The 22,982-nt window shown below is 48.6% G+C and overlaps 1 protein-coding gene and 1 long non-coding RNA gene across 14 annotated transcripts in view; one reads left to right on the top strand and one right to left on the bottom strand.

Annotated features, from left to right (window-relative positions):
* Positions 1–22,982, top strand: part of megf11 (multiple EGF-like-domains 11) — a 664,461-nt gene that overhangs the window by 336,770 nt on the left and 304,709 nt on the right. The gene's annotated exons all lie outside the window — the stretch shown is intronic.
* LOC140387363 (uncharacterized) lies at positions 607–1,279 on the bottom strand. Its single transcript, XR_011933850.1, has 2 exons — positions 1,113–1,279; positions 607–994 (listed from the first exon to the last, which is right to left on the bottom strand). It is a non-coding gene; the product is annotated as an uncharacterized lncRNA (long non-coding RNA).

Raw genomic sequence — 22,982 nt, 5'->3', positions numbered from 1 at the left:
GTGTGTGTGTGTGTGGTGTAGGTGTGTGTGTGTGGTGTGTGTGTGTGTGGGTGGTGTGGGTGTGTGTGTGTGGTGTGGGTGTGTGTGTGTGTGGTGTGGGTGTGTGTGTGTGTGTGTGGTGTGGGTGTGTGTGTGTGTGTGGTGTGGGTGTGTGTGGTGTGGGTGTGTGTGGTGTGGGTGTGTGTTTGTGTGTGTGTGTGTGTGTGTGCGTGGGTGTGGGTGTGTGTGTGTGGTGTGGGTGTGTGTGTGTGTGTGTGTGGTGTGGGTGTGTGTGTGTGGTGTGGGTGTGTGTGTGTGGTGTGTGTGGGTGTGTGTGTGCGTGTGTGTGTGGGTGTGTGTGTGTGGGTGTGTGTGTGTGTGTGGGTGTGTGTGTGTGTGTGTGTGTGAATGATGATTTGGTGCTGTTGTGATTACATTTCAGAAAGAAATATTTATTTTATTTTAATTTAAGCGTACGAGAAAACCTGTTCTTGTATCTTTTCACAAAAGTCATATCACTTAAAGGGGTTAATACACTTTAGAACACATCTTGTGGAGTTAGTTGAGGGGTGGAAGGAAGGGAGCACCATCCTCCTGTCTGCAAGAGGTTTCACTGATTGTATTAAATTCTCATTCAGCATCTTTATTAGTGTCCGCAACAAGATTAGGTCTGTATTGATACAATGAGGTGATGATTGCAGCTGGAATTGTCCAAATGACTTGAAGACAGCATCAGTTCTCTCCAAGAGAGCATGAGAAAATATATACCTGATGTGTATATCATCTTGAGCTCTGTTGGCAGGCGCTCTGCTTGTCTGAGTACAGTTTCTCATGATTGGAGAGGAGTAGCAATTAATTCCATTGGGATGGGGAGCCACTTGTGTATGCCAGCCCTCATTGTGAAGTGCTGTGTTATTGCAGGCTGGTCATTGCTTTGAGGTAGAATTAGTCGGGGTAAACATCATTGCATGTTACACGAGAACTTCCTGAAAGATCGGAGCAGGAGCTGGGACATCTAAAACACAAGAAGAGCAAAATCTGGTCTGAAGTGGATGGCGTTAGAAAATAAAGGATGAATTGTTTCTTCTTCGATTAACCATAAAAGTGTATTTTTTTTTTCTAAGTATATTTACTGGAAAACATCTGCAGGCTGAAGATGAAGGTGACAACAGAGTTTTGCTTGTGTCGTTCTGTGGTTTTTGGCATGATACCGCAGGACTGACGGGAGCTTACAGCAGTGTAAGAGCTGAAGCAAGTCAGTTTAGTTGGACAGTTAATCCATCTTCACTCAGATGCAGATGTTGCGAGGAGTCAGCAAGCTTAACTTTTTGCTGACTTTAATACTCTGTCGAGGAAAGTAAGCATATGAAAGCTTGGCAGACCTTGAATTAACAAATCACACTTCCCTCCGAAGCTTTCAGTCATAATGATATTTTTTATAAAAGACTTGGTCAACTGATTTATGAGCAAACAGAATTTAAATTGAAATAAGTTCCATAATTGATGGAAAAGACACGAGGCAAAATTGAATCTTGAAATATCTTTAGATTACATAGATACATAGAGGATAGGAGCAGGAGGAGGCCTTTTGGCCCTTGGAGCCTGCTCCGCCATTCATCACCATCATGGCTGATCATCCAACTCAATAGCCTAATCCTGCTTTCTCCCCATAGCCTTTGATCCCATTCTCCCCAAGTGCTATATCCAGCCGCCTCTTGAATATATTCAATGTTTCAACTACTTCCTGTGGTAATGAATTCCACAGGCTCACCACTCTGGGTGAAGAAATGTCTCCTTATCTCTGTCCGAAATGGTTTATCCACATTCTCAGACTGTGACCGCTGGTTCTGGACACACCCACCATCAGAAACATTTCCCCTGCATTTACCCTGTCTAGTCCTGTTAGAATTTTATAAGTCTCTATGAGGTCCCCCCTCATTCTTCTGAACTCCAGTGAGAGTCAATCTCTCTTCATATGACAGTCCCGTCATCCCTGGAATCAGTCTGGTAAACCTTCGCTGCACTCCCTCGAGAGCAAGAACATCCTTCCACAGAAAGAAACCAAAACTGCATACAATATTCTAGATGTGGCCTCACCAAGGCCCTGTACAATTGCAGCAACACATCCCTGCTTCTATACTCGAAACCTCTCGCAATGAAGGTCAACATACCATTTGCCTTCTTTACCGCCTGCTGCACCTGCATGTTTACCTTCAGTGACTGGTGCACAAGGACACCCAGGTCCCACTGCACACTCCCCTCTCCCAATTTACAACCATTCAGGTAGTAATCTGCCTTCCTGTTTTTGCTTCCAAAATGAATAACCTCACACTTATCGAAATTATACGGCATCTGCCATTGCTTTCCCCACTCGCCCAACCTGTCCAGATTATGCTGTAAGATCTCTGCATCGTCACAGCTTACCCTCCCACCAAACTTGGCATCATCTGCAAACTTTGAGATGTTACATTTTGTTCCCTCATCCAAATCATTAATATTGTGAATATCTGGGGTCCCAGCACCGACCCCTGTGGTACCCCACTGGTTAATGCCTGCCAATTTGAAAAGGATCCATTAATTCCTACTCTTTATTTCCTCTCTGCCAACCAGTTTTCTATCCATCTCAATACACTTCCCCCAATCCCATGCACTTTAATCTTGCACAATAATCTCTTTTGCGGAACTTTGTCAAACGCCTTCTGAAAGTCCAAATATACCACATCGACTGGCTCCCCCTTGTCGATTGTACTGGTTACACCTTCAAAGAATTTCAACAGATTAGTCAAGCCTGGGGCTGGATCCTCTGATCCTGAGTTAAAGGTTGACGCCGCCATAAACGGCGTCGCGTTTTACGACGGCGTCAACAGGCCCCTTGGAGCAGCGATCCTGCGCCGCACAGGCAGCCAGCTCGCCACTGGAGAGCCTCACGCTGCTCCAGCTGCCGAAACCGGCATCAGACGGGCGCCGCGGGTCTGCGCATGCGCGCCACGGCCGGCACGAGTTCACACTAGTTGCCTTCTCCACGCCGACCCCGATGCAACATGGCGGAGAGTTACAGAGGCCCGGCACGGAGGAACTTAGGGCCCCACCAGGATATGCCCGCCCGCCAATCGGGTGGCCCCGATCGCGGGCCAGACCACCGTGGAGGGCCCCCCCAGGTTCGGATTCCTCCCCCACCAGGCCGCCCCCCCCGCAACATGAACGGCGAGGACCCGCCGGGTAGGACCACATGTGAACGCCGCCAGCGGAACTCGGCCGAACTTGCCGGGCACTCAGCCCATCGCACACGGAGAATCGCCGGGGGGCCGCATAGAGCCCCCCCCCCGCCCCCCCCCCCCCCCCCCCCGCAGCCCCCCCCCCCCCCCCAGCGATTTCCCGACCCGGCGCGGGGTCGGAGAAACCCGCTCATGATTTCCCCTTCATATATCCATGCTGACTCTGACTGATCCTGCCACTGCTGTCTAAATGTCCCACTATAAAGTCCTTGATAATGGATTCAAGCATTTTCCCCACCACCAATGTTAGGCTTAGTGGTCTATAATTCCCTGCTTTCTCTCTACCTCTCTTTTTGAATATTGGAGTGACATTAGCTACCCTCCAGTCTGCAGGGACTCTTCCAGTCTATAGAATCCCGGAAGATGACCACCAATGCATCCACTATTTCCAGAGCCACCTCCTTAAGCTCTCTGGGATGTAGATTCTCAGGCCCTGGGGATTTATCTGCCTTCAATCCAATCAATTTTCCCAGCACCATTCCTCTACTAATGTTGATCTCCCTCAGTTCTTCCCTCTCACTAAACCTTTCATCCTCCAACATTTCTGGTATCTGATTTGTGTCCCCTTTTGTGAAGACAGAACCAAAGTATGTATTCAATTGCTCAGCCATTTCTTTGTCCCTTATTATGCATTCCCCTGTTTCTGTCTGTAGGGGGCCTACATTTCTCTTTACCAATCGCTTTCTCTTCACATATCTGTAGAAACTCTTAGTGTCAGTCTTTATGTTCCCTGCAAGCTTCCTTTCGTACTGTACCTTCCCCTTTTTAATCAATCCCTTTGTCCTTCTTTGCTGAATTTTAAACTGCTCCCAATCCTCAGACCCATTATTTTTCTTGGCCAATCTCTATGCTTCTTCCTTGGATCGGATACTATTTCTAATTTCCTTTGTAAGCCATGAATTGGCCCTCTTACCCATTTTGTTCTCGAAAAGGTTATGTTACAGGGTGGGGGGGTCGAGGTGATTGGGTGCTTGACAACACAAATTGATTCCTGAAGAGTATCATAGATTTCCCTTGAGTTAAACTTCCTTTATCTATGTTGAGTTTCCAGTGACAGATCAACCAAAAAGCTAGTCCTGAATGTAACATTTAATCCACGAGGAAGAGAAATACAAAGAAAGACTCATCAGTTTACCAATAGGCGGCACGTTAGCACAGTGGGTACTGTTGCTTCACAGCTCCGGGGTCCCAGGTTCGATTCCCGGCTTGGGTCACTGTCTGTGCGGAGTTTGCACGTTCCCCCCGTGTCTCTGTGGGCTTCCTCCGGGTGCTCCGGTTTCCTCCCACAAGACCCAAACGATGTGCTGTTAGGTGAATTGGACATTCTGAATTCTCCCTCTGTGTACCCGAACAGGCGCCGGAATGTGGCGACTAGGGGCTTTCCACAGTAACTTCATTGCAGTGTTAATGTAAGCCTACTTGTGACAATAAAGATTGTATAAAACACTATTCCTGCCACCCTCGCATCCACACTCCCGAAAACTGGGCTAACCTGAATTGCCAGGCAAGTATCTCTGGGTGAAAGTGGGGGCAGCACGGTAGCATTGTGGATAGCACAATTGCTTCACAGCTCCAGGGTCCCAGGTTCGATTCCGGCTTGTGTCACTGTCTGTGTGGAGTCTGCACGTCCTCCCTGTGTCTGCGTGGGTTTCCTCCGGGTGCTCCGGTTTCCTCCCACAGTCCAAAGATGTGCAGGTTAGGTGGATTGGCCATGATAAATTGCCCTTAGTAACCACAATTGCCCTTAATGTTGGGTGGGGTCACTGGGTTATGGGGATAGGGTGGAGGTGTTGACCTTGGGTAGGGTGCTCTTTCAAAGAGCCGGTGCAGACTCGATGGGCCGAATGGCCTCCTTCTGCACTGTAAATTCTGTGAAAATCCGACAGGATCCCCTTCCCCAATGATGACTGTGCGGGAAGGTCTGTATTTGTAAACGTTGGACAAGGGAAGGGTTCGGCTCAGTGAGATCCCAGCTTTGTCCAATGATCAGCTGGTGGGCTTGGTGAAATGCTGGCGGAATGAAGATCCAGCCGGAGTCAGCGCATTTTTGGTCAAGGGGGAGAAGGAGAAAATCAGAGGGAAAGAATTGGCAACGGAAAACACAATTGTATCGGCATATGACCAGCTATAAATTAAATGTCACAAAAGACCTTTTACCCCATGGCAGAGTTCCTTTAGTGAGAGCGATGTGCTAAATTTTATTTTGATTTACCCTAAATAGAAACACTATAAGAAATACGTGTCAGCACAATTTTGAACCTTGACATAAACCAGAGGCCAAATCTTCAGAATGAATTTGTGATTTAAGTGTGTGCGTTACTTTGCCTTTAATTGTGAGTCAAGTCATGTTGGTCTATTTGCTCCTGAATGTGAGGAAAACTCTCATTTGACAGAGGGAGACTGTGCAAGAATTTGCAGTCTCACTCAGGAGCTGCTTAATAAATCCCTCATGTCCACAGTGGGGCATCGGTGCCTTATCTCTGCACACCTTCTTGCCTGATTATCTGGCTTTTTACTGTGTCTGCATGCAATCACTTACAGTGGAAATACCATGAATGATGTCTCTCTTCTGGCCTCCCAGAACTGGGTTACCCTTTCCCCCTCGGAGCACATTAAATTATTCTTTGTGATTAGCAGGAGATTTTCAGCAGTGAATTCTATTGTCACACTAATGTTCTGTGCGACTGACTATAGGTTCCCCACTGAAGGCTGCAAAAAGAAAGAAACAGGAAAGGAGTTGCTGCTGGGGAGAACAGCGTGTTGGAGAAGGACTTTCTCTTCTAAATGCCTCACAATTATACATTTATTTTTGGTCCCTAAGCAGGTGGCCTCTTTAAATTTGAGTTGCTTCTCCTTTGCTCTCATGCCATTACTATTTATCAAAGGAAATGGGAAGCAGCTGACCTCCCCAAGACCTCGACGAAGCCAATTGGTATTGAATGTGAGAATTTGCAGATGAGCTCAGTGTTTTTCCTTCCTTCACCAATGGAGGCCGGCACTTCCAACTGCACTCACTAGCTCTGCTCCAGATTCATAGAATCGCAGAATCCCTGCAGTGCAGAAGGAGGCCATTCAGCCCGTCGAGTCTGCACCAACCCCCCCAAAAGACCATAAGACGTAGGAGCAGAATTAGGCCACTCGGCCCATCGAGTCTGCTCCACCATTCAATCACGGCTGATATTTTCTCATCCCCATTCTCCTGCCTTCTCCCCACCAGGTTTGATTCCGGCTTGGGTCACTGTCTGTGCAGAGTCTGCACATCCTCCCCGTGTGTGCGTGGGTTTCCTCCGGGTGCTCCGGTTTCCTCCCACAGTCCAAAGACGTGCAGGATTGGCCATGATAAATTGCCCTTAGTGTCCAAAATTGCCCTTAGTGTTGGGTGGGGTTTCTGTGTTATGGGGATAGGGTGGAGGGGTTGACCTTGGGTAGGGTGCTCTTTCCAAGAGCCGGTGCAGACTCGATGGGCCGAATGGCCTCCTTCTGCACTGTAAATTCTATCTATATATCTATAACCCCAGATCTCCTTATTGATCAAGAACCTATCTATCTCTGTCTTAAAGTTTGCATGTTCTCCCCGTGTGTGCGTGGGTTTCCTCCGGGTGCTCCAGTTTCCTCCCACAGTCCAAAGATGTGCAGGTTAGGTGGATTGGCCATGCTAAATTGCCCTTAGTGTCCAAAATTGCCCTTAGTGTTGGGTGGGGTTACTGTGTTGTGGGGATAGGGTGGAGGTGTTGACCTTGGGTAGGGTGCTCTTTCCAAGAGCCTGTGCAGACTCGATGGGCCGAATGGCCTCCTTCTGCACTGTAAATTCTATCTATATATCTATAACCCCAGATCCCCTTATTGATCAAGAACCTATCTATCTCTGTCTTAAAGTTTGCACGTTCTCCCCGTGTGTGCGTGGGTTTCCTTCGGGTGCTCCAGTTTCCTCCCACAGTCCAAAGATGTGCAGGTTAGGTGACTTGGCCATGGTAAATTGCCCCTTAGTGTCCAAAAAGGTTAGGTGGGGTTGCTGGGTTACAGGGATAGGGTGGAGGAGTTGACCTTGGGTAGGATGCTCTTTCCAAGAACCGGTGTAGACTCGATGGGCCGAATGGCCTCCTTCTGCACTGTAAATTCTATGATTAATGCTAACATTGCATTTACCTTCCTAACTACTGTCTGAACCTGCACGTTAGCCTGAAGAGATTCATGAACAAGGACTCCCAAGTCCATTTGTGCTTCTGATTTCATCAGCCTTTCCCCATTTAGCAAACAGTCTATGCCTCCAATACACCTTCCAAAGTGCATAACCTCACACTTTCCACATTGTATTCCATCTGCCACTTCTTTGCCCACTCTCCTAGTCTGTCCAAGTCCTTCTGCAGCCCGCCTGCTTCCTCAATACTACCTGTCCCTCTGATATTTGTATCATCTGCAAACTTAGCAACAGAGCACCCTACCTAGGCCCAATCTCCACCCCATTCCTGAAACTCCACCCTAAGGGGTCATTTAGTGTGGCCAATCCACCTAACCTGCACGTCTTTGGGCTTTGAGAGGAAACCGGAGCATCCGGAGGAAACCCACGCACACACGGGGAGAACATGCAGACTCCACACAGATTGATTGATCCGAATATCATGATTGATATCAAGTTTGCCAAGGACAATGGCAGCATAGTCCACAGACAGGCTGGGAAATGTGAGGTATACTAGGCCGAGCTGATAGAGTGGTATACTGTGTTTTGGGCTACACCAACATTGGTTCTGCAATATGGCCCATGCTAGCCTTCCCATCAGTGATAACATCTGCTTAGAATAGGTCAATCAACAACTCCTTGAGGCACTCTACAAACACACTCTACGATTATATATTCTCACAGATACAAAAAATCTATATATAGTGAAGATCTCCTTTGATAATAGAGTGATAAGTTTGACAGAATTAATATTTCCTCGATTGCAAGGTGACACATTGGCACAGTGGTTAGCACTGCTGCCTCACAGAGCCAGGGTCCCAGGTTCAATTCCGGCCTCGGGCGACTGTCTGTGTGGAGATTGCACGTTCTCCCCGTGTCTGCGTGGGTTTCCTCCCGGTGCTCCGGTTTCCTCCCACAGTCTAAAGATGTGCGGGTTAGGTGGATTGGCCATGCTAAATTGCCCCTTAGTGTCCAAAAGATTAAATGGGTTCATGGAGATATGATGGGGGTGTGGGCCTAGGTAGTGTGGTCTTTCCAAGGGTCGGTGCAGACTCGATGGGCCGAATGGCCTCTTTCGGCACTTTAGGGATTCTATGATACAGTACAACAGAAGTATATATACTGGACCGTGCCAAACGTAATCAGATGTAGTTTTGTGTTTTTGGACTCAATATCAATGAGTTGCCAAACTGAACTATATTTCTGTGAAGTAGCTTTGTTCAGAGATTAAATACTTCCCAATGTTGTGGAAAGTAAATTTTCACCAAGCTATTATTTCTTAACTTGCATTAGCCTGGTCTTGATTCAAACCAAGCTCCAAGAGATAGAAGGATTATTCTCAACTCGATTGCACGAGTAAAATGTTGGTTGTCATGATTTCTGTTTGAATCAAAGTCTGCTACAAGGCAGCTTTCATTTTGAATATTTTTGTGTGGTTTTCATTATTTTTTCTTTCAGCACACTGGGCTAAATCGCTGGATTTTAAAGCAGACCAAGGCAGGCCAGCAGCACGGTTCAATTCCCGTACCGGCCTCCCCGAACAGGCGCCGGAATGTGGCGACTAGGGGCTTTTCACAGTAACTTCATTGAGGCCTACTTGTGACAATAAGCGATTTTCATTTCATTCATTTAATTACAGAAATATCCCTTTGCTGTTGCACAATACACTTACTTTGCACGTAATTACTGAAATTGTCCGAGTAATTTCTTTTCTATATTATAGAAGTAAACCAAATTCACAAGTGCTGTGTTGAATGGTATGAGAGGCTGCAGGAAAGGAACATCTGGGGCAAGAGAAGTTATTGCAGCATTTCCCTCACTTCAGAAGCAAATTAAGCAAAGCATACAAAGCAATATGCTAATTCTATTTCCTCCTGAGACCACGTTGCATTATTTATGTCTTTACTGGATTACTGACCTTCAGCACTGTTTTAAAGACAATTCTGTAAAATAATTTTGCTGTAAATGACTAACGTTGAATAAACAAACCAAACAAAACTCTTCCTGCTCACCTCCCCATTAAATGGTTCACTGTACACAGCAGAGCCATCTCTAGATCTCTGCTGATACCACACTGTAACACACTAACCGGCCAGTGGAAGGTGTATGAGATCAGTGATGCTTTAACATTGCAATAAAGACACATTTTATAGTCATGACAATTTTGGGGAAAAAAAGACAATCAGTTCGCACCTCTCTTTACAGTCAAGATGTGAACTTAACTTGTCAAGAATTGTAATGCAAACCACTCCCTGTTCAAAGACACACCTTAAGTGCACCTTATGGGCAACACGGTAGTACAATGTTTTTTTTCCAAAAAAAATAATTTAGAGTACCCAATTAATTTTTTCCAATTAAAGGGCAATTTAGCATGGCCAATCCATCTACCCTGCCCGTCTTTGGGTTATGGGGGCGAAACCCACGCAACATTGGGAGAATGTGCAAACTCCACAGGGTGGTTAAGAAGGCATACAGCATGCTTGCCTTCATCGGACGGGGTATTGAGTACAAGAGTCGGCAGGTCATGTTACAGTTGTATAGGACTTTGGTTAGGCCACATTTGGAATACTGCGTGCAGTTCTGGTCGCCACATTACCAGAAGGATGTGGATGCTTTAGAGAGGGTGCAGAGGAGGTTCATCAGGATGTTGCCTGGTATGGAGGGTGATAGCTATGAAGAAAGGTTGAGTAGATTAGGATTGTTTTCGTCGGAAAGACAAGAGGTTGAGGGGGGACCTGATTGAGGTCTACAAAATTATATGAAAGGTATGGACAGGGTGGATAGCAACAAGCTTTTTCCAAGAGTGGGGTTGTCAATTACAAGTGGTCACGATTTCAAGGTGACAGGGGGAAAGTTTAAGGGAGATGTGCGTGGAAAGTTTTTTACGCAGAGGGTGGTGGGTGCCTGGAACGCTTTGCCAGCGGAGGTGGTAGAGGCGGGCACGATAGCATCATTTAAGATGCATCTAGACAGATATATGAACGGGCGGGGAACAAAGGGAAGTAGATCCAGGGAAAATGGAAGACAGGTTTAGATAAAGGATCTGGATCGGCGCAGGCTGGGAGGGCCGAAGGGCCTGTTCCTGTGCTGTAATTTTCTTTGTTCTTTGTTCTTTGTTCCACACAGACAGTGACCCAGACCCGGGATCGAACCTGGGACCATGGCGCGTGAGGCAGCTGTGCTAACCACTGTGCCGCCGTGCTGCCCGATAGCACAGTGGTTAGCACTGTTGTTTCACAGCGCCAGGATTCCAGGTTCGATTCCCGGCTTGGGTCACTGTCTGTGCGGAGTCTGCACGTTCTCCCCGTGTCTGCGTGGGTTTCCTCCGGGTGCTCCGGTTTAATAATAATAACTATTGCATATTGTCACAAGTAGGCTTCAATAAAGTTCCTGTGAAAAGCCGCTAGTCGCCACATTCCGGCGCCTGTTCGGGGAGGCCGGTACGGGAATTGAACCCGCGCTGCTGGCCTTGTTCTGCATTACAAGTTTGACCCACTGTGCTAAACCCGCCCCCGGACATCTCCCATTAGTCTCAGAAAGACGTGCTTATTAATTGAATTGGACATTCTGAATTCTCCCTCAGTGTACCTGAACAGGCGCCGGAATGTGGCGACTAGGGAATTTCCACAGTAACTTCATTGCAATGTTAATGTAAGCCTACTTGTGACAATAAAAGTTTATTATTATTATGAGATTGACAGTAATTAGGATTCATTTTTATCGAGTCTGCACCGACCCTCCGAAAGAGCCAGGCTCCCTCCTACTCCTGCAACACTGTAACCCCACTTAACCCACACATTCCTGGACACTTGGGGGCAATTTAGCATGGCCAATCCATCTAACCTGGACATCTTTATGGGAGGAAACCGGAGCCCCCGGAGGAAACCCACGTAGACACGGGGAGAAAGTGCAAACTCCACCGAGTCACCCAAGGCCGGAATCAAACCCGGGTTACTGGCATTGTGAGGCAGCAGTGCTAACCACCGTGCCACCATGCCGCCCCACGCTGCCTCCATAGAACTCCTACAGAGAATAAGGAGGCCATTCGGCCCATCGAGTCTGCACCAACCATCTGAAGGAGCACCTTACCCAGGCCCACTCCCTCGTCCTATTCCTGTACGCCACTTAACCTGCGCATCTTTGCACACTAAAGGCAATTTATCATGGCCAATCCACCTAACCTGAACATCTTTGGACTGTGGGAGGAAACCGGAGCACCCGGAGGAAACCCACGCAGACACGGGGAGGATGTGCGGACTCTACACAGACAATATTGGTGCTACATTATTGATACCTTTCCAGTGTGCAATAGTTCCTTCATAATGAAATCAGAGGAATTTAAGACGTCTCTGGATCGATTAACATTAGTTTAATGGCCTCCCTCAACTGTAATTATCTTGCGTATTAAATGATGTACTTTCCAAATCTAAGCCAGATTTTAATAACAGTCGGAAAATAAAGCCAGTGTCAATGGAGCTGCTCTCCCTGCATGGCCTTAGATTGACTGGATGTGGAGTGGAAACCCTGCCCTCAGGGCAATTCAGATACCAGCCACAAACCTGGACAGGAATTCTGGACGGAAGTGATTGTTATTCATAGTCTGAAAAAAACAATAATTTACACATTTAAATGGTAAAATGTCCCAAAGTGCTTCAGAAGAGGAGATCTTTCGTGCAGGGGAACCGAAATTGGAAGCTTTAGTGTAGGTGATTAATGGGAAAATTGAAGAATCACATTTTGAGGAAGGTTTTGCAGGGATGGAGAAGGATAGAGGAAAGAGAATTGAAAAGAACAAAATTGTGATGGCTGAAGGCTCTTCTCCCAAAGGGGTGGTAAGGGAAATGCACGGTAACTTGCACTCAATACAGTGGAGGCTGCAAGTGGGACAGGAGGCTGTAACACGGGGAGAACATGCAAACTACACGCGGATAGTGGCCCAGAGACGGAATCGATCCTGGGACCCCGGCACTGTGAGGCAGCAGTGCTAACCACTGCGCCATCGTGCTGCCCCATCAAATTTTTAAAAATGTATTTTATTCCAAACATACAACAACACAAGTAAATAACATTCTTCACCGCTCTCTGGGTGAAGAACTTTCTCCTCATCTCAGACCTAAAAGGTTTACCCCTTATCCTCAAACTATGACCCTCTAGTTCTGGACTCCCCCACCATCGGGAACATTCTTTCTGAATCTGCCCCTCAGTCCACAGTTTGTACAGTTTTCCCCTCTTTCCACCACTCCTGGTGTCTTTGCCGATCGCCAATCCAGCAATATCCCTCGCCAGGCAATGAGAGAGGTAAATGCACCAACATTGGCCCCTTTCCCCTCCATCAGCTTCGGAATTTCCGATACCCCCAAGATCACCACCATTGTGTCCGACCCAGCCTCTGCCCCCACAATCTCCAATACCATCCCAAACACCGCCTCCCAGTATCTCTCCAATTTCCCACATAGTTCACTTGCTCCCTCCCACACCTCTCACACTCGTCCCCCACCCCCTGGAAGAACCCACTCATCCTTCCCGGGTCATATGCACCCTGTGCACCACCTTGAATTGAATCAAGCTCATCCCACCTCCTAATATCCCCCCTAACCACCTCCATCAATGTTGTCAGATTCCACCCGTGCATCGTCACCCACTCCCCCGTCACCTGAACCCCCAAATACCTAAACCTATCCCTGGCTACCATAAATGTCAACATCCCCAGGTTGAGCTGATCATCAAGTTCGATACCCTGATCCCGCCTTCCCCCCATATCCCTCAATCCCTTTAGCCCCAAGAGCTGTATCTAATTCCTTCTTGAAATTACACAACATTTTGGCCTCAACTACTTTCTGTGGGAGTCAATTCCACAGAGTCACCGCTCTCTGGGTGAAGAACTTTCTCCTCATCTCAGACCTAAAAGGTTTACCCCTTATCCTCAAACTATGACCCTCTAGTTCTGGACTCCCCCACCATCGGGAACATTCTTTCTGAATCTGCCCTGTTTAATCCGGTTAGAATTTTTTATAAGTATCCATGAGATTCCCCCCTCATTCTTCTAAACTCACAGAATCACATAATAATGCAAAGAACAAATAACAAAGAAAAATGCAGCACAGGAACAGGCCCTTCGGCCCTCCAGGCCCGTGCCGACCGTGCTGCCCGTCCTCTAGCTCTGGAATTCTGTGTGTTTCAGGAAATACATAGCTACAGGGCGGCACAATGGTTAGCACTGTTGCTTCACAGCGCCAGGGTCCCAGGTTCAATTCCCGCTGGATCACTGTCTGTGCGGAGTCTGCACGTTCTCCCTGTGTCTGCGTGGGTTTCCTCCGGGTGCTCCGGTTTCCTCCCACAAGTCCCAAAAGACCTGCTTGTTGAGCGAATTGGACATTCTGAATTTAACAACAATAATCTTTATTGTCACAAGTAGGCTTACATTTACACTGCAATGATGTTACTGTGAAAAGCCCCTAGTCGTCACATTCTGGCACCTGTTCGGGTACACAGAGGGAGAATTCAGAATGTCCAAATTACCTAACAGCACATCTTTCGGGACTTTGCAGTAACTTCATTGCAGTGTTAATGTAAGCTGACTTGTGACACTAATAAAGATTATTATAATTATTATTACCACACCTTCATAATCATAAATTCTTCCGTTAAGTATCTTCTTAATCTTATCTTGAGAAGCAAGTTCAAAGATGTACATTTGCTATTCAATGCTCAGTCCTCAAAGTTCTGGTGTTAACCTTGGTGCTTCTATCTGTTTAAAGCTGCCAGTCTCAGCTCATTGTCGGCACACTCACTGCGAGTCAGACGATTGTGGGCTTTATACAATTTACAGGATTTAAGTGCACAATATATGTCAAAGCAGAGGTGTTAGAATGCTGTGTTTTCAGAGGTAATGTCTTCATCTGTAAAAATAATAAAACTTCTATTCCTGACTGTTGGAGTCAATGGGCTGGATTCTCCGTTTTGGAGATACAATCCGCACGCTGGCGTGGAAATGGTGGTGTTTTATGGCAGAAAATGTGGCGCAAAGCGGCCACCGATTTGCCATTTTGCTGGGGGCTAGTAGGGAGGCAGCGTAGAGCCCCCGGCTCCAGCTGCCGATGTGGCCCTGAGCATTTCCGGATCTGTGGCCACGCATGCGCAGGGCAGCGGCTACACAGTGCTGCATAGCGGACTCAGCCCGCGGACCCAGACCCACAAAAGTGGGCCGCTCGTGCGTCCCGGACCGCCCGCCCACAGTGCCCCCAGCCCCGAATGAAGCCCCCCTGCCCGTGGATTGGCCCTCTCCCGGCTGTGGCGGCGCCGGACTGATCTGCAGCCGCCACGCCAAGTTCACGACGGGTGAGACCACACGTGTCCCACGCCGTCGGGAACTCGGCCGGTTGGGAACGGAGCATCGCGGGGCGGGTCTCAGGCAATGGCCTGAGTCCGTGGATACTTGGCACGGCGTACTCCTGGACCTAGAGTACGGCACCTTTCAGGGGGCGGAGCATCGCGAAAGCGGCACCTCCCATTTTGGCATCATCAGGGACTCTCCGCCCCCTCACCGAGCGTGATTTCGACGTCGGGGAGCGGAGAATCCAGCCCAATGTTTATTCCTGAACCAAAGCAGGTTGTATTTTCTTCATCTCGTTGCTGGAGATGGGAACTTGCTGGGAGCAGATGAGCTGCCACATTCATTACATAATTAGAATCACTGGTATATCATTGGTAGATTTTAGTGTTTTTTATTATTTAAGGAGTAGAGGAGTAGAATCCATGGAGTAGAATCTTACTGCCTTACCACATACCTTTTTCTCATTTACTCCCAACAACCCATAATCGAGAAATGTGACTCATTTTCCCTTGCTTCCGAGACTTCCTTCAGTTATTATTGGTGGATTGGTGGCTCAGTGTCATTTCCTGCTTGTCTTCTACACTTCTGGTGAACTTTGAGTAAGCCGGGTTGCTTGTTATTTGAGATTTCATTCGCCACTTGTACAAATAAAGACACACTCTCGGTAAATGATTTATGGCGACTGAGGACCCATATAAAATATTGTGACCTCAGTTTGGGATTAGATGGGTCATCCTGATTACAGCCCACTTGGCTCCACCGTATCAACCAGAGCCACAAAGAAAATAAGAAACAAAATTACTTTTAGAAGGGTTCAGAAAATGAGAGAGAATTTCATTTGACACCAGTTTGAAAAAAGTAGAATCAATCTTATTCAGGTTGGTTGAGCAAAACCTCCAGGTCCGTTTGGAACTGTAATAATAATGTGGCAATTGTAGTAATTGAGAAAATTGGACCCTGACAGTAAAAACAGGGCTTCATTTTCCTCATCAGTTCCCAGCTGTGCGGTGCATTTAGAAACACAGAAGACAGTTAAATTAATGAAATATAACCAATGAAGCATGGCTTTGCTGAACACATTTGCTGACTCCTGTCCGTACCCACAATTGTATTCAGCCATATGGTTCGATGTTATAAACCACGTTGATGAAATAAAGCAATAACATTTACTTTCATAGTAACAAGGTAGGCATTATGCTTCTTGAAGTCTTATAAACTCTTTTCACATAATGATTGCAAAGCAGATATATTGAATTACCTCAACACAACTCAGCACACAGCCTTCCAACATCACTGAGGTTGATTTTGCCTGTGGTCATACAAAGGGTTAACTATGGGGTGTTGACTCTGAGAGCATTTTAACAAGAGATAAACAGCCAGATATCAGGGGCGGGATTCTCCGACCCCCTGCCGGGCCGGAGCATTGCCGGGGGGCGGTGTGAAGCCCGTCCCACCGCCCCGAAGCCGGCTGCCGGTTTCTCCGGTGCCGGATTTACGGCGGGGGCGGGAACCGCATCGCGATGGTCGGGGGCCGTTGGCAGCGCCCCCCTCCTGGCGATTCTCCGCCCCGCGATGAGCCGAGTGGCCGCCCATTTTTGGCCGGTCCCGCCGCCGTGAATCAAATCAGGTCTGTACTGGCGGGACTTGGCTCTGCGGGCAGCCTGCGGAGTCCTCGGGGGGGCACAGTGGCCTGGCCCGGGGGGGGGGGGGGGGACGGTGGCCTGGCCCGCGATCGGGACCCACTGATCCGCGGGCAGGCCTGTGCCGTGGGGGCACCCTTTCCCTCCGCGCCGGCCGCTGTAACGGTCCGCCATGGCCGGCACGGGGAAGAACCCCCCTGCACATGCGCTGGGATGACACCAGTACGGGCTGGTGCTCCCGCGCTTGCACCAACTCGCGCCAGCCGGCGGAGGCCCTTCCACGCCGGCTCGTGCAGCGCCAGCCCCGCCGGCACCGGCCTAGTCCCTGAAGGTGCGGAGGATTCCGCACCTTCCGGGCGGCCCGACACCGGAGTGCTTCACGCCACTCCTTGGGGCCAGTACGGCCTGCCCCGCTGGGTAGGGGAGAATCCCGCCCCACAAAGCACAAATCCATTCTCTGCTCAGTATTCAGTTTAATGTTGGGCGAATAACATTGAGGTCTTCCACAAAACAGTTCAAAGTGTCAGAGTGGACCGTTCCATTTTATTAATCTATAGAATAATATGAATTATGGTTAACTCTGAACTCGCTTTCATCAAATCAAAATACAAATTGAAGTAACTAGAAATCAATAATGACCGTCGGAAGTCCTATAGAGATTAAGTCCTCTCGTTTTGAGGGAGCCAAATTGATATCAACAGACAAGCAGTTTGTTGTATTGTTCCACCAATTATGCAAATCTGTGTTAATTCAAATAATTGCAACATGGAACACCCAATATAATATTTGTAAGTAAATGGGGGGAAATTTGTACAGGCTTTCTGTTATCCTAGATCTAACTATCAGCACAGTGTTTCTCCAAACAACCAAAATGTAATAATTAGGACTCAGGGTTATTGGTTCAGTATAAGGATAATTTCTGACAAACCGATTGTGAGTATTTTGGGGGAAATGTGCAGTTTCCTTTGTTTAATGTGTAAAGCCAGACACTGTGAGACTCTAAGCCAAATCTGCACGTCTAGCATAATTTGGGGACATGCGGGTTCTGTTTTCTAATACACTCTCAACATAAAATCAATGACTTCAGGTACACAAAGATAATGGTTCTGCCACAATCAATACTGTCCAATTGATCCACTTTGGGCTTTTGGCTAAATTTGCTGCATCATAATTAGAATTATTAATTAAAAATAGGAAATCAATCAACGCAAATTACATGTCAGTGAGGTGTGTTTTAATTTCTTTGACATTGTCACTGCAGCCACTATTGTTAGCTGTGACAGACTTGATCCACAAGGGAACAGTTTCAATGTTGGGGTTTGTATTATTCATGTCCACGAGTGCAAGGTGTCAGTAGCTTAACAGCATTTTGCGTTTTCCTTGCTGAATTTCAGCTGCTGGTTAAAATTGCTATAAGTAGAATTTGTCCCATGCTGAGTTAACGCATTGGTGGGATGCTGGAATGACGCACTTTCTCACACTTCACTAGTGAACGAAAAAAGGTATTGATTAATTATAATTGTACAGCAACCGGCTGGCTGTAGCTCCCTCCCCAAAATGCCTCTGCCCAGGGGTACTCTCCCCCCCCCCCCCCCTTTCCTCCCCCGTGGTGATTTCACACTGACTCCTGATTTGTCACCCAGGCCAGGTGACCCTTACTCTGCTGTGTTGCCCTTCAAGTGACAATAACCACAGGGGGGAAATTTGTACAGGCTTTCTGGGTGTTATCCTAAATTTAACCATCAGCCCATTGTTTCTCTAAACAACCAAAATGTAATAATCAGCACTCAGGAATATTGGTTCAGTAGAAGAGGATTTGTCTGACAAAAAGATTGTGAGTACTTTGGGGGAAATGTGCAGTTTCCCTTGTTTAATGTGTAAAGTCAGACACTGTGAGACTCAGTGTCTGACTTTGAAAGACAGTGAAAGTAACGCTTTCAGCTCTGAAAGACCCTCCAGGGTGGGAAAGAGGATTTGAGTACAGTAAGGATGTCCTGTTGCAATTGTATAGAACTTTGATGAGACTCAACCTGGAGCAAGGTGTACGCTTTTGGATTCCTTGGGCGTGATACTCCGAGCCCGCGCCGGGTCGGAGAATCAGTGGGGGGGGGGGGGAGGGGGTGCGCGAGAATCGCGGCACGCCACTCTGATGCCGGGCCTCTGATTCACCTGCGACCAGAGAATCAGTGGCAATCGCGCAGGCGCGGTCGCTGCGGCGCCGGTGGGGGGCCGTTGAAAGCGGCCCCGCGGCAATTCTGCGCGCTCGACGGGCTGTGTTCCGCTGAGCCCCACCGGCATCGTTTGCGTCTGGTCCTACCTGGCGGGACCTCGGCCTTCTGGCTGCAGGGGGCGTCCTGGTGGGGGCGCGGGGGGGGGGGGCCTCCACAGTAGCCAGGCCCACAATCGGGGCAACCGATCGGCGGCTGCGCTACTTCCAGGGGAGCACATGTTCCTCCGCGCCGAGCCCCCGTAGGGCTCCGCCATGTTGCCCGCGGGTCGGCACGTGGACGGCCGTGGCACGCATGCACAGACCCGTGCTGTTCGAGCCCCCGAGGAAGGGGAGTATGACAGGGCGAAGGGCCTGTACTGCGCTGTAATGTTCTATGTTCTATGGCTTGGAAGCCCATTGATGCCGGCATCGCTCGCGCCGGTTTTGACGCTGGTGCATGCATGTGGTTGCCGTCTCCACGCCGGTGCCGCGCAACATGGCGGCGACCTACAGCAGGCCTGCGCGGAAAGCCCCCTCCAGATCACGGGCACCCCCAGTCGCGGGCCAGGACCCCGTGGAGGCCCCCTCCCGGAGTCAGATGTCCCGTCTCCTCACCAGGTCCTCCACTGCGGCCACGGGTCCGAGCTCCCACCAGGTGGTACCAGGTTGGAACCACGCCGGTGGGACTCGGCGGGACTTGGTGGGAGTTCGGCCGGTCGACAGTGGAGAATCGCCGCGAGGGCCTCTTCCAGCGGCACGATTGCCGTCGATTCCCCGGTCACCGGAGAACCGCGTCCCGACATTGGAGCAGCGTGGCGGGAATTTCCCACGTCCCCAGAGATTCTCCGACCCGGCGCGGGCTTGGAGAATCCTGCCCTATATTTATTAAAGGGTCAACGGTAACAAAGATTTGAAAATCAATGATGTAACATTCAACATATCACACTAACCATTAAACAACAAGAAAGTGTCACCGATCCATATCGGTACAAAAGTTTCACAAAAAGAACCAAACACACGCTTTCACCCTTGCCGGTTCCTCAACAGAAACAGAGGATAACCTGAGAATGTGTTATCCTGTCCAGAACTTTGTTGTAGAAATTATCTGTCCACCAATGTGTGACTTGGTCCACGTTATCAGAGCCATTCTCCGTCCAGGAGCCGCAGCTGTGCAGGCCCCTCCCACACAGCCCAATCTCACCGGAATCAAATCCTGACATCCACCTACTCCCCCACTGGTGCTCAAGGTGCAGTTGAACATCTTGACCCCCAGCGTGTTTAACCCGCAGTGACGGGCCAGCTACACACAGCACTCACCACACCAGCAACAAAAGCATCAGCAATCTGCAAAAGCATTCCTTCAACGCCATCATCAGGTGGCCCATTTGGACGAATGTCGCGCACCAGACCCCACAGCACGTCTTACTTCAAACTGGATTGCCTTCTGGACTCGTATGTCCCCCTGAGCCCAGTGTCCCAGGACCCAAGAATCTTAGAAAAAGTTGTCCTTCTTTCCGGCTGCAGAAAAGGAAGGAAACGGCAACAGCAGCCTCCAGGCATCTGCAGCCACCAGCAGGAGCAAGCAGCAAACACAACCTGCAGCTGGGGAGTGCTCTCACAATTAACCAGGCTAATTCCTCATTAGCAATAGCCTTCAGCTGGGAAGCTAGAGGCTGCTCACAGTCAGAGGGAGTTAGAGTGACCGTCAGCATAGAAGAAAGAGCAGGGCTCTGTCCTGGAAGCGTAGGACAGGCAGGCAGAAGATGTAGTTGCCCAGGTTTGTGGTATCCACAATATTTAAAGATGGTTTAAAGGCCTCACAGATGAAAAGCCCCTGACCCAGCGCGAGTCTCGATTTTGGTCTTTCCTGCTATTTCACTGGTGTGCCCAGATCTGTGCCGGGCACAGCACGGTGGTTAACCCACGCCCAAAGAGTCAAATAGAATTAGAATAATCTTTTTCCCTGGATACCTTTAACAAACTCTGCAACAAATAAGGTAAAAAATTTCAAGAGGTCAGAATCCCATCCAAGTCCCGGTGGCGGGAGATTTAATACTCCGTTAGAGGTCATACCCACAACAATCAAGGGACAGCAGTAGTGCCCAGCCACTGTGACTGAAATTTCACCTGAATACCGTGTAGGTGTAGGCCGGTCTGGGTAAGAGTCAAAACTTCTCAGAACAACCTTCACTTGCTCTCTTATTGGTTTGCCTAGATTCAAATGGCAGGAAATCGCTCTGGCATCAATTCCTATTGCAGTCCAAGGTAGCGTTATGTTACCTTCCATAAGTGTGTCTACCACAGGCTGCACCCTCCTTCCCACCCAACCCCACCCTACCCATTGATTCAATGAATGGATGTCCGAATGGAGAGGGGGCAGGTGGACAAGGCCCTCCCACCAACTCCCAGCATCCTTCTGCATTGAGACCTGCTGGACACCCGGCAAAGACTGTCTCTATCCTCATTTCTGGCCCCACTCCGACTGATTGCCTCAAAACAAGAGCAGACGTTCTTGACCATGACAGAGAGGATTATTGTCTCCTTCACCATGTGAGCAATAATCTGTGTCCAACTGACATCCAGTGCATAAAGGGGCTGTTTAGCACAGGGCTAAATCGCTGGCTTTGAAAGCAGACCAAGGCAGGCCAGCAGCATGGTTCGATTCCCGTAACATGCTCCCCGAACAGGTGCCAGAATGAGGCGACTAGGGGCTTTTCACAGTAACTTCATTGAAGCCTACTTGTGACAATAAGCAATTTTCATTTCATTTCATTCATAAACATCACATAGAAAAAAAAAATTTGTCTAATTTTGAACACCTTGTAATATTTCTATACTGCCAAGTTGCAGGGCAAACCAATTATTGGATTTCTATGCGTATAACATGATCCAGTAGTGCTGAGGTTAATCTGTGTCAGTGAGCAAAGTAGGATTTCCAATAATCTTTACAAACCAGTATCACATGCACTCATTGGATTAGAGCATGGTACAGCATTAAGGTCCTTCAGTTACCTGCTCATTAACCACACTGATCTGCCTCGTGACCGGCTCGGTGGGTAAGCCGCACCTCTGAGACAGAACCCTCGGGTGTTAGTCCCACTCCAGGATTTGTTTGCCACACAGGAAGCGTTTATGTCGAGGTTAATAATCAGCCTGTTAATCCGTCCAACACTTCCCCAGTATTTCCCAAAGGGAAAAATGTGTGTATGAAGATATGAAACAAACAAAACCTTTGCAGTATCAGCAGAGACTGAAAAGGAATTTGGCCACCACTCCTAGGATTGTGTCCATGATGTGTCCAGAATCTCAAACATTCAACAAAAGTAATGAAAACTTTAATTCTCTGATGTTCCACAGTCCCAAAAAGTAACTTCTTCACAGATTTTGCTTCACAAGTGGGGTGCTGTGCCTTGGAATTAATACTTTTAAAATTCTTTCACTGGATGTTGGTATCACTCATTAGGCCATCAGTCATTGCCCATCCCTAGTTGCCATAAAAGGAGGCGGTGAGCTGCCTGCTTGAACCGCCGCAGTCCTTGAGGCATAAGTACACCCACAGTGCTGTTAGGGAGGGAGTTCCAGGATGTTGCCCCAGCGACAGTGAAGGAACGGTGATACATTTCCAAGTCAGGGTGGTGAGTGACTTGGAGGGGAATCTCCAGGTGGTGGGGTTCCCAGGTATCTGCAGCTCTTGTCCTTCTAGATGGTAGCAGTTGTGGGGTTGGACGGTGCTGCCTAAGGAACCTTGGCGAATTACTGCAGTGCGTTGTGTCGATGGTACACACGGCTGCCACTGTGCGTCGGTGGTGAAGGGATTGAATGTTTGGGAAAGGGGGGGGGGAATTGAGTGGGCTGCTTTGTCCTGGATGGTGTTGAGCTTCTTGAGTGTTGTTGGAGCTGCACTCATCCAGGCAAGTGGAGAGTATTCCATCACACTCCTCACTTGTGCCTTGTAGATGGTGGACAGGCTTTGGGGAGTCTGGAGGTCAGTTACCCCCTGCAGAATTCCCAGGGGTTATGGGGAGAAGGCAGGAGAATGGGGATGAGAAAAATATCAGCCATGACTGAATGGCGGAGCAGACTCGGTGGGCGAAGTTGCCTAATTCTGCTCCTGTGTCTTATGGTCTTATGGCCTCTGACCTGACCATCTAGGACTAAGCAGCCCGCTTGATCCCCCTTCCACAAACTTTTAATTCCTCCACCTCCGACGAATAGTAGCAGCCGTGTGTACCATCTACAAAATGCTCTGCAGTAATTCGCCAAGGTTCCTTAGGCAGCACCTTCCAAACCCACGACCACTGCCATCTAGAAGGACAAGAGCAGCAGATACCTGGGAACCCTACCACCTGGAGGTTCCCCTCCAAGTCAC

This window comes from Scyliorhinus torazame, chromosome 12 (assembly GCF_047496885.1).
Source record: "Scyliorhinus torazame isolate Kashiwa2021f chromosome 12, sScyTor2.1, whole genome shotgun sequence".
In the NCBI taxonomy this organism is placed as follows: Eukaryota; Metazoa; Chordata; class Chondrichthyes; order Carcharhiniformes; family Scyliorhinidae; genus Scyliorhinus; species Scyliorhinus torazame.
Note: the sequence above shows the minus strand (reverse complement) of the source record. Positions and strands in the feature narration are given on the sequence as shown.